The 11,846-nt window shown below is 25.3% G+C and overlaps 1 non-coding gene across 1 annotated transcript; it reads right to left on the bottom strand.

Annotated features, from left to right (window-relative positions):
* Window positions 1-9,602: 9,602 nt before the first annotated feature.
* Window positions 9,603-9,684, bottom strand: TRNAS-UGA (transfer RNA serine (anticodon UGA)). The gene has a single exon. It is a non-coding gene; the product is annotated as a tRNA-Ser (tRNA).
* Window positions 9,685-11,846: the final 2,162 nt, after the last annotated feature.

Below are 11,846 nucleotides of genomic sequence, written 5' to 3'. Positions count from 1 at the left end.
TTATTGAGAATCTAATAAATAATTTAAATAAATTAAGATTTTTTGAAGAAAAATTAAACTTATTTTTATTTATAAATTCATATCTTAACAAATAAAGAAAATAATTAAAAATTCAATAAAAATATAAAATTATTTTGAAAAAAAGTTATAAAGTAAACTAATTTTATATATATATATACATATATATATATACTAGCAAAAACTACGTGCGAGGCACGTATATTAAATTTTATGCTAGTTTTTTTCTATGTCATTTGAAAGTGATACAATAAAAAATTAAAGAAAAAATATTATTAGTTATTAGGTGAGATTATTTGAATAAAGAACAATAAATAATCACGTAAAAATCAAAAATAATTATTTGAATAAAGAATTCAATATACACATTTATATATATGAATCTCATTAATCAAAAAGAATTATTAAATATATGAACAATAATTTGTCACACTATATGTTTCCCAATAAAGAAATCCACCTCCTCATAGTCAAAAATAAACAATACATGTAATACAGATCTTTGTAATGAAGTACCTAAAAGAAACAAAACTTCAGTTAGCATAATCGGAAAAGGTTTAAGTGAACTAAATAATGACTAAGAAGATCTAAATTACAAAATAAAAATAACATGTCTATATGAGTATGATTCTATTGCTATATGAGCATAAGAGAAAATAGATAAACTTATAAACATATAAATATACTTAATATTAATTTTGACAAAGAAACAATTCAATTATAAACAATTCTAAATATCAGCTTGACAATTTCAACACACTAATTACTCATTAAATAACCATAATGTATACATCATGATAATTTTATTTTATTTGATATCAAATGATAGAGATTATTGAGGTTTTCAGTCATGGAAAACACACTATGATCAAAAAGTAATGCTCATTAATTGTATATTTCAAAGAAATCCTAATTTCATGAATGTCCCTAATAATATATAAGCAATAAAATTGTAAATTAAAAAAAAAAAAAGTAGCAAAATTTCATTTAATATAAGAAATAGAACAAATTGAAGATTTATACAATACTGGAATTTGAACTCTTAGAAACCATTAGCGAAGGGGCGAAACTCGTTAGATCTCCTAGTTGAACACTACCTTAAAAAAATTAAATGATGTGGAGGTTTTTTTTATGTGATATTGTTTCGATATGTTCTTTTAAAACACCATAAATTGTAAAACAAGCCTAACAGTTGCTTAATGTTTCCTTAGCTTTAACGTGGCACCCACTTCTTAGATTGGCTTTTTTATCTTGTATATTTATGTATCTTTGAGATTTAACGGAAAAGGCTCTATTGCCTTGAGATTTAAACCACGTTTGATTTTCTTATTATTTACAGGGCCGACATGCTTTGGTCTATGATATAAATACAACAAATGAGACTTGGGAGTGGGTTGACCTTAAGGAGGTAACAATTGTGTTTTAAAATCTTGGTTCCTGAAGAATGTTTCAAGATACAAGTATGATGGGTTTTTTATATTATAGACGATTTGTTCCAAAACATAATAGAATTAACCAATTTAGGTTAATGATCTGGCTTCTGATACGTCCATATTAAAGATGATTAGGGGTCTGCGGTTCCGTAAATGCTATGAAATAATTTTGTAGTTAGTCTGTGAATATTGCAATGAAAGTGTTGGTTTGACCTGACAATTTTGTGGTTACAACTTACAAGAATTCTTGACAAAGTTGTTGAATAGTAAACCAATATAAAACTTGTTTTACTCTGTTGAATAATATGAAAGATAATTCATTTTTTCACCATGTTTAAAAATAAATACAAATTTGATGAGCATATTACTTTTTTTTTTTAATTGAGAGTCTCAGAGTATCAAATCCCGGGTTGTTTTTTTTAAGTGTGTTGTGATTCTCGAATATTTAGCATCAAATATCAGTTCAAATATTAATGGAATTTGTTTTATTATTATTTTATTATATATAAATAATATTTTATTATTTTATTAAATAAAAATTAAAAGTCACCCAAATATCAGTTCAAATATTAATGAGATTTGTTTTATTATTATTTTATTATATATAAATAATATTTAATTATTCTATTAAATAAAAATTAAAACTCACCCATAAATTTCTCAAAAACCAAGAATTTTAGTTATATAGGCACACTTTATATAGAATAGATATTTACTTAAACAAATCTACATTTTTGAGAAAAATAAAATATACTCAAGTTTGTTCCCATAAAATTTAGTTTTTACAAAAATTGAATTTTTAGTATTTAAATGAATTTTTTAATAAAAAATAAATAATTTTTTAAATCGCTTAATTAGTTTTAAAATTTTAATTTATTTTTTAATTTTTTTAATAATTCAAAATAATTTTTTCTTAAAATCTAAATTAATTTTTTAAGATTTACTTAAAAAAGTGTTAAATCTTTTTCATGTTTATTTTTAGGAGTACAATTTGATAGTTGTCAAAATTTAAGGTCCATAGTTACTAATTTACAAAGACACGTTATCATTTAAACGGAATGATGGGACAGAACTTAACAGAAGGATTAAATTTCTGTAGATGTAAAAGTTGAGGTGGGATTCTTAACAAGCTATATATTTTAGGAGGCAAAATTAATATTGTCGAAAGTTCAGGAATAAAATTTTCTAATTATTCTAATGATAATTTGGAAGAGTTTGTATCTAGTCAGAATTATTTTTTTAAGTAAGACTATTCTTAATGCAAAATGTAAAATGAGTGCTTAAGTTTGATACAAAAATTGAGTTTTTGTTATATTTAGCTCACTGTTTATAATTGTAGTTTAGTATAAAGAAGTAAAAAAATAAAATTATTGTTGATCATCATTTATTATTGTATCGAAAATATACAAATATTATTACTTAAATAACAGTAATATTATAAATAAAGATGATAAAAAAAAATATAGTAATACACAACTTTTTTAGTATTTTATTGGAGATGCTTTAACACTACAAAATATAAATAATTTTTTTCCTACAATTTTATCCGGTACTCCTAAAATGCACTTCAAAAAAGAGTATACTAATGTATCTCTTGTTGTTACAAGAAAATTTTTTAGTCCAATTTTTTTCATAGTTATGTAAGTTATATTATTTAAGACTACAAAAATTTGATAATTTCAAAATAATTTACAATATATAAAAGAAATAATCTATTTTACACGCGTGTAAATGACTTTTTAGACAAATAAAAAATATCAGTGTAACTTTTTAATGTGAATGGCTATACAACATAGACGATCTATAGTCCAAGAGTCGATCTCTAACCAAGTCATTTAAGAGAAAATTCTAACCTCCACCGAAGCTAACGCCAAAGCTCAGCTTGAATTTATCCATCTTTTGTTTTTGTTGCTCTTTATTTTTTGAATTTGGGGGACAAGAGTCTCCCTTTTTGATATTGCAGAGATAATTTAACGCCCTAACCACGGGGCTTGATGCTTGTAATTATTTTGTGTTGCAACCATCATTGTAGATGACAACTTTGCTAATTCTTTCATCAGCTCTCAACGAAATCACCAAAATGTTTACTGAAATTTTCAAAAACTGATTATAAAATAAATAAGCTTAAGAAAGAAGTAAACTAAAGAAGAAGAAGAGACTAAGATTTTACATGGTTCAAGTGTTAATGAATTCTAGTCCACGAGTCAATATTATTGAGCCAGAAAAGCTTCAAAGTATTTCTTATAAGTATTTTTTTCCTAGTTGAAGAATCCTAATTCTTAATTCTTCTCCCAAGAATTCAATTTCTAACACTTTCCATGAAAGGGTAATGTTCTATTTATATAGGGAACCTAGTAGGATTTAAAGGTATCAATTAGGCCATTTGATGGGGTAAAATACAATAGTTATTGACTTTGGGCCACTTGAGTGAGGTTTAATTCACGAGGTGAGGATTGTTCGTACAAGAGGAGAAAATCTGAGGATGCTAGGTGTCGTGTGCATCCACACTCATACCGAGAATGTTAAAGAATATGGCGTTGGATAAAATGGTGATCTTCTTTTGGTAGCGTGCGCACTCTGCGAGTTCGAAGTAGGGAGCAAAAACTTTGACACTATGGGACCCGATGTTTGGAGGGTTCCGTGTAGGGTGATGTCTAGAAGCTTTCCAAGTGTCTATTCGATTGCCCATATTCAGATAGCCCCATGAAGATATCCAGACTGGTCCTTATGGACTCTTCATCTTCTGGGTTGAACAACATCTCCCGGACCAAAGTAGTCTGGCCTTATTAGGTTGGTGAGCTGGACTCACGCCCAAATCTAGAACCGTAGCATAACATTGCCAATGGGCTGGATGACTTACTTGATTAGGCCTAGATTTGGGCATGTCCTTGACTGATATTGGATTTTAGAATTGTAGACGTCATCACTCTAAAAATACAGATAACATGTATTAAACCAACAACAAAATGTGTAATTTTAGCTCTAAAATTACTTTTTATTCCAACCATAACACTAAAAATATATTCTTCATTATCATATACATATATAAATATAAATAATATATATTCAAAAAATTAATCATTCAACCATTATTTAATTTGAAAATTAAAAAAAAAATAGTTTTACTGTGATCTATGGTGCTCACTAAAATTAATAGAACACTGTAAACAATCTCATTTATAAATTTAGGTATGCAAATTGATTAGATTATATAAGTGTGAAACTACATTATTCTTGGCATTTACAGAAATGGCAAAAGTGAATTATATTTTAGCTTGGTATCTTTTATTTACATTTTTGTTAAAGATAAGCTCTTTTATCATGAAATGGACATGGTGTAAATTCTTCATAACATAAATAGCTACAAAACTAAGCCCTCCTATGTCTTATATGTCTTATTCGATATTCAATATTCATTGAAATTAATGATCACTCTCTCTTTCTCTCTCTTCCCACAATTATAATAATTAGTATTATTCACATGCATTATGATCTATTATAAATAAGCATATCTTTTTTTTTTTTTAAAGCATAAATAAGCATATCATTAATTATATATACGCCACAATATCTTTCACTTCTATCTAAATACCAATTCTTACTTTGCTAACTCATATTTAATTATATGTACACATTATTCGTACATGGTAGGTGGTTTTTAGGTATCACTTCTACTAGAGATGTGCCACGTTATTCCAATGTGTCACTTTAAAAATAATTTCTTTTAACAAATTAATTTAAAATAGTATATATAATAAAATTTAAAGTTATTAATAAATAATTTTAAATAATAATTAATAAATTATACATTTAATTTTTAATAAATAAAATTATTAATAATAATATGAAATAAGATAATATATTTATAATTTTATTATATATTAGAATTATATTTTTAAATAACTATTTATTATAATACTAAAAAAAATTGAATTAGTTGCACGAAGAGTGGCTATATTAATAAATTACAACTATTATCTTAACTTAATTATAGAACCTAATATGATCGTTATTAGAAATATAAGACGGGGATCTAACAAAAATACTTTTTTTTTTTAAAAAAAAAAAATACATTTTTATGTCACATTTTCTTTTTACATTTTTATAGTATTAAGTTTCTAAAAAATAATGTGTTAAAATTTTAAAATTAAAAAAATATTGTATTTCAATAAAATAAAAAAAAAATAACTATAAAACAACTTAACAAATAAAATGAAAACACTATAAAACAACAAAATAATAACTACAAAGCAACATAAAAATAACAACAAAATAATGACCTATTGTAATATTCAAAACAATATATCAACTCCTTATTCCTTAATATATTTTTGTTTTTATGATTTTTTTTGTAACTTAATTTTGACAACTTAATTTATCTTTTTGTACTAGAATTTGTTGTTACAACTTCATACTTTCAATTTTTTTTCTCTTTTCGAGTAAATGACAGTTAAAATGATAATTTATTTTTTAAAAGTTAAATACAAATTACATTAATAATAGAAATAATAAAATATTATGATTTTAAAACAAGATATATAATATAATGAGTAATATATAATTAATATATCAACATTTACTACTGCACATTGTGAATTTAAAAAAAAAAACACATAAAAACAATTATAAAACACTTAAAGAACAACATAAAATAACTATATATAAACAAAAAGATAACTATATATCAATAGAAAAATAACAAGACATCAACCTTGTTAAAATATGCAAAAATTATTCATAACTCAACTCCGAATAAACTACAAAAATACTACTTTTATTAATCATGTAAAAGAGAGAAAGATAAATGAGGAGTGCTAGCTCTTAATTTTTTTGTAAAATAGAGAAAAAGTGTTAAAAAAAATATGAGAAAACTTGTGAAAAGAAAAAGAATCATATTTTAGTAATAATTAAAAGAAATTAATTAAGATTTTTTGAAAAAAAACAAATGTAACTAAAGATAAATAGTATAAAATAGTTTGAATGTGAATAGTAAGAAAATGTAAAAGAGAATAAATACAATAAAAATATTATAATATAATAAACATATAGTATTTGAATCAGACTTAATACTATATTTTGTCGCTTGAAGTAATTTAAAAAATAAAACAAAACAAAAGCATAAAATAGAAAATACTAATTAAACCCGTAAATAAATTTGAGATAATTACATCACAATACATATTTTTGAAAATATTTAGGAAAATGTGCTCAAATATTTTATTGATATCAATACCTGAATTCTTTCCAATAAATCGGTAAAGGTGTACCGAAACTCAATTTTTTAATTTTTGCTACCCACCACCCAGCCATTAAGAGTTAGCATCTCTCTATTTATTGTTCTTTTTTTTTTTCAAACTCTGTTTATTTTTCTTAACAACTCATCATTGATTTATTTATTTATAAATCTTTTTTTTTTTTTTATCTTTTTTGTCTTTATTTTTTCTTTTTGAGAAGAGAGTTGTCTTTTATCTTTTTCTCTTAATGAAATGAAATTATATATATATATCTCTCTCTCTCACTTTTCTATAAATTTTTTTAATTTTTAATTTTCTAATACTATATAAATTTTTATATTCCTTTTAAGCTTATATGTTATAAATTTCAATATATTTTTAAGATTATTTATATGAATACGAAATAGTAATTTAAACACTATAAAATAAGTTCTTTTTTGCTTAACCCATAAATAAGTTATGTTTCAAAATAATAAATACCTATATATTATTATAGTAATAACTTTAATGGTAACTTTTTATATATATAAATATTTTATTGCCAAAGGGTAACTTTTTATATTTGATTACAATTTACTAATTTATTAAATATAGTCAAAGTTAATATGAAAAGTTATTAAAAATAACATAAACATATCTTAAATAGGTAGCCGATTTTATAGGTTACTAAAATATTTTATTTTTCATTTTATTTAAAAAATATTACCACATAGTATTTTATTAGTACACTATATGGTAACTTTAAATACAATATAATAAAAAATTTACAATAATTTATGATATCATTAAGTTTAAAATTTTATTATTTTTTATTAATTAAATATAAAAAAGAAACAAACAAGTTACTTTTAATATTAGTAGTCTTTTTTCGGAGAGAAAAATAATTTTTCTCATATATTAAAATAATTATTTTATTATGTATATATGTGTAAAATTCTAAAATAAATATTTTAATGAAAAAGTAACTAATTGATATCTTATTCACATTAAAAGCAACTAAATGGTTACTTTTTTAAAAATTCCCAAAAAGCGAAAATTACTGGAAACGAGATTTTTTCAATTTTTTATTTTCGGTAATTATTTTGAATTTCGGTATGTATGCTGACGTGGCACATCGGTATTTGCGCAAATAATTTTCTTAAAGGTATTTTTATAAATAAAATTAATTTTAGGTATATTATTAAAAAAGCCCCAATAAATTTTCATATCTACCCTATTTACGGCGAATTAAGATTTTATGTTAAAAATTGATGTTCCATAATATATTAAACTAATCTAAATTTATTTAGATTCTATTAACTATCTATATATATATTTTTTAAATGCTCAAATTAATTGATGTATTACAATAAAATTGGTTTAATATATTATGGGATACTATCTTTTAACAGAAAATCTCTTAATTGACAATAAGATGTTATCGTTTATATTCCCATATATAAGATTCTAGTTTTCACAAGAATAAACTTTTTTTTAAAAAAATATTTACTTATATAATATATTAATATATGTCTACAAGCACTAGAATATAGTAAGGCACCTGCATTAAAAAGAAATAAAAACACACAAAAAAAATGTACATGATTATAGAAAAGGCCAAGAAATTAAGACATGAAAAAGTTGACAAAAACAATTTGTATATATGTGCTCAAACTTTTGTTTTAAGAATAATAAATATGAGATAAAATGATTAGGTAGAGAATAATACCATTTAATTTTGGGTGGGTCTAGCTGGATTTGATAGACATATGAAGAAAGATGCCAAATGCATTGGTTTAAAACTTAGGATAGATAGGAGGTAGTTCTCTGAGCTCAGCAAAATGACAGCTTTTCTTTCCTGTTTTAGTGGTTCCCTCTTCACACTTTACACAATCTCACTCAATATGGTTTATTGGTTTATCTTGGGTACCATACTATTATTAATTTCTGCATAATTACTATCCTTTTTTTTGGGGACAGAAGAAAAAGGACAGATGGGTATCAAAAGGTGACAATATATATACTCAGGGTCAGGGGCCATATTGATATATTCTAGTGTGGAGACAGAAATGATTAGAGCCAGAATATATAATATATATATATATATATTATATATCTAATACAAAGTTATAAAATACTAGATAGAAAGAAAAGAAACCACTTGGTGATAGGTGGGTGTGTGAGTGTTGGAGGTCCTGAATTCGAGTCTCAAGTAAAACATGTTGTAATATATAAACGCTTAAATAAAAAAAAAAAATAGAAAGAAAAGAAAAGAAAAAAAAAAAGGTGGGCTCCCTATCCCCAACAATACATTTAAAAATACCATCTAGGATTGATGGGTCTCTGGCTTAAGAGGGGTTTGGTTTTGAGAAAGAGGGAATCTCTATTATGCAAATTGATAGGGTGTCACTGAGCTGTAGTGTAGTGCTTAGGAAATTTATTCATTTTTTATCTTTTATTTTTGCATTATTCTCAAATTATCAGTTAATTGTGTAAATGAAGAAATATTTCAATTCAAAACCAAACACCAATTGGAGGCATCTTAATCCATCCATACCTAGTATTAGTTAGATGATCAAAACATGCATTAATGAAAAGTGGTCCTATGATTTGAATGGGATGATGAGATTATTTGAGAAAGACTAAACTGGTCTTAATACTCAACACAGAGTAGAGGACCAGCTGATAAAGGCATTACATGGATATTTCCATGAGTCGTTGCTGTTCAATTATTATTATTATTATTGTGTGGAATAAGATAATCTATGAAACAACAATTCACATGGTCGTCGCCTATCAAAACACTATGATTATAATTATTTCAAATAATGTAAGAACTAGTTTTAAGTGCAGCTTTGTAATTTGCATACTCAAATGTTGTTAGTTGCCCCCATATGAGGGTATATAAAAATAAAAGTAAGAAAAAGAAAAATTGAAACGTCGACAGCAGGGTTCGAACCTGCGCGGGCGAAGCCCAACAGATTTCAAGTCTGTCTCCTTAACCACTCGGACATATCGACTGTACATTATTTCTTCCACTAAATATTATAATTAGTAAAGAAACTAATATCATTGTACTTATGGCTTAGAGAGAACAACATCATTGTTTTAAAACCTATAATTAATTTATAGATGTGTAAATATAATTTATTGTTTTGTAAAAGTTATTAATTGGACCTTCTATTTTAATAAATAACAAAATTGACTTTATATTTTTCAAAAGGGTAAAAATAAGACCTTGAGCTTAATTTTTAATAATTTTTTTTTAATATAATCAACTTTAAGACAATTTCTAACACTAACAGATATAAAAGAAATGTAACAAATTTTATCATAACATCTCTAAATCAGATTATTATTAAGTTTTATTTTGACAAAAAAATCAGTCCAGGTCCTATTTTTATAATTTTAGAAAATACAGGATCCATGTTATCATTTAACAAAACAGAGGGTCTAATTAGTAACTTTTGCAAAACATAAGATTCAAAATAATATTTAGCCTTTATGGATAAATTCCCGTGTTGATGAAACTAAAAGATAAAATATATGGAAAGAGAAAGAAATGCATTAATTATCTCTTAAACAAACATTCATGGTTAGGAAACTCTTTCTGTCCATTTAGACTATTGCCAAAGCTTTGAGAAGTATCTCCAAACACTACTACAGCCATTCTTGAAGGTTCAAACTTTGATTAAACCATCAGTGGTAAAACCTCCATTATCAGATATAATTTATAACTCTTATGGTTTACTTTCTTTGCCTTAGTTTCTTCAATTCTTTATTTTGCTATTTAGTAAACCTACAACTACAAGCACCCTGGCATAATAACCTTCTGATTACTCATATGATATTCCAGCTATAAGCACTACTATAAAATTAGACTTTAGAGACGAGTTTTAAGGTCTTTCAGCATCAGTTATAACGAAATTTGCTACCGACACTTTTTAGACGACGTTGTAGGGGTTAAAAATAAGGACTTTATAACGTCGGTTATTATGAAATAACCGACTCCATATGGGCTTCTTATAATTTTTTTTAGCTTTAAAATTTTGTGTTTTAACATAATTTTTATTAAAAATCTAATTTTACTTTTTTCATATATATTATTTTATTATTAATATAATTAAATTATATATAATAAGCATAGATAAAAATTAAATTAAAAAGTTAAATAAATATACATTTACAGTAAGTATTTATATATTAGCTATCTTTTCATTAACATTTTATATTTTATAATATGTATTTGTATTTTCATTTTTATAATTTTTTCAGTTATGTTTTGTATAATAATTAACATATTGAATATTAAATAATGTGTAATATTTTAATTTTTATGTAATTTAACATTTTTATACATTTAAATTTTATGCCACAACTCATACTCATTGACAGATTTATTACAATTTACACAGACAAAAAAAACATGGTTCTGATGAAGAGATGCAGTAGCTATGTTAGTACATGGTTGATTAGTGAAACTGGATGTGCTGTAGGGGGTTGGGGAGGCAGACAACTAGAGTTGGCTAGAATCAAAAGTATATAGGCCATTGTGATGTCTCCCAGTCAGCAGTGTGGAATTACTCACCTGACCCTTGACATAACACACATCAGGGTAGAAAACAAAGTAAACATCATTATCTGTAGCAAACTTAGAGACACTAAGAAGGTTCTTTGTGACTTTAGGTACATAAAGTAAGTTATTGAGAATTGAAGGTTTATGACAAGTATTAGGATGCAGATTTGTGTTACCAATTTGGGAGATGGGTGAAGCAGCTCCATTGCCAACATACAGTTGTTTAGGGCCTTCATAATCAGCTTGTGTCATGATGTTCTGTCCATTTGGAATGCAGTGATTTGTTGCTCAAGAATCGGGGTACCAATTGTCATCTTGATCCTGGGTTGTGTGAGCAATATTGGCCTATGATTGAGATTGATCTGTTGTAGAGAAAACACTAGGGAAGCTCTTGTCAAATCTGTAAAAATAGTCGATAATAACATGACCAAGTTTATGACATAGTTGACACTGAATTCTGTTTGGTGCAGTAGGGAATCGATCTTCTCGTCCTCTTGCCATAGATGTGGCCTGTGGATTAGTGTTGCTTCTTCGAGAGGAGCTACCTTAAAAGTTTCCTCTCGTGTTGGGAAAAGAGGAAAAGTTCAAAGAATTGAAGCTATTTGG

The sequence above is a fragment of the Cannabis sativa genome, chromosome X, assembly GCF_029168945.1.
Source record: "Cannabis sativa cultivar Pink pepper isolate KNU-18-1 chromosome X, ASM2916894v1, whole genome shotgun sequence".
NCBI classification, from domain to species: domain Eukaryota; kingdom Viridiplantae; phylum Streptophyta; class Magnoliopsida; order Rosales; family Cannabaceae; genus Cannabis; species Cannabis sativa.
The sequence above is the reverse complement of the archived record's forward strand: the minus strand, read 5'-3'. Positions and strand labels throughout refer to the sequence as shown.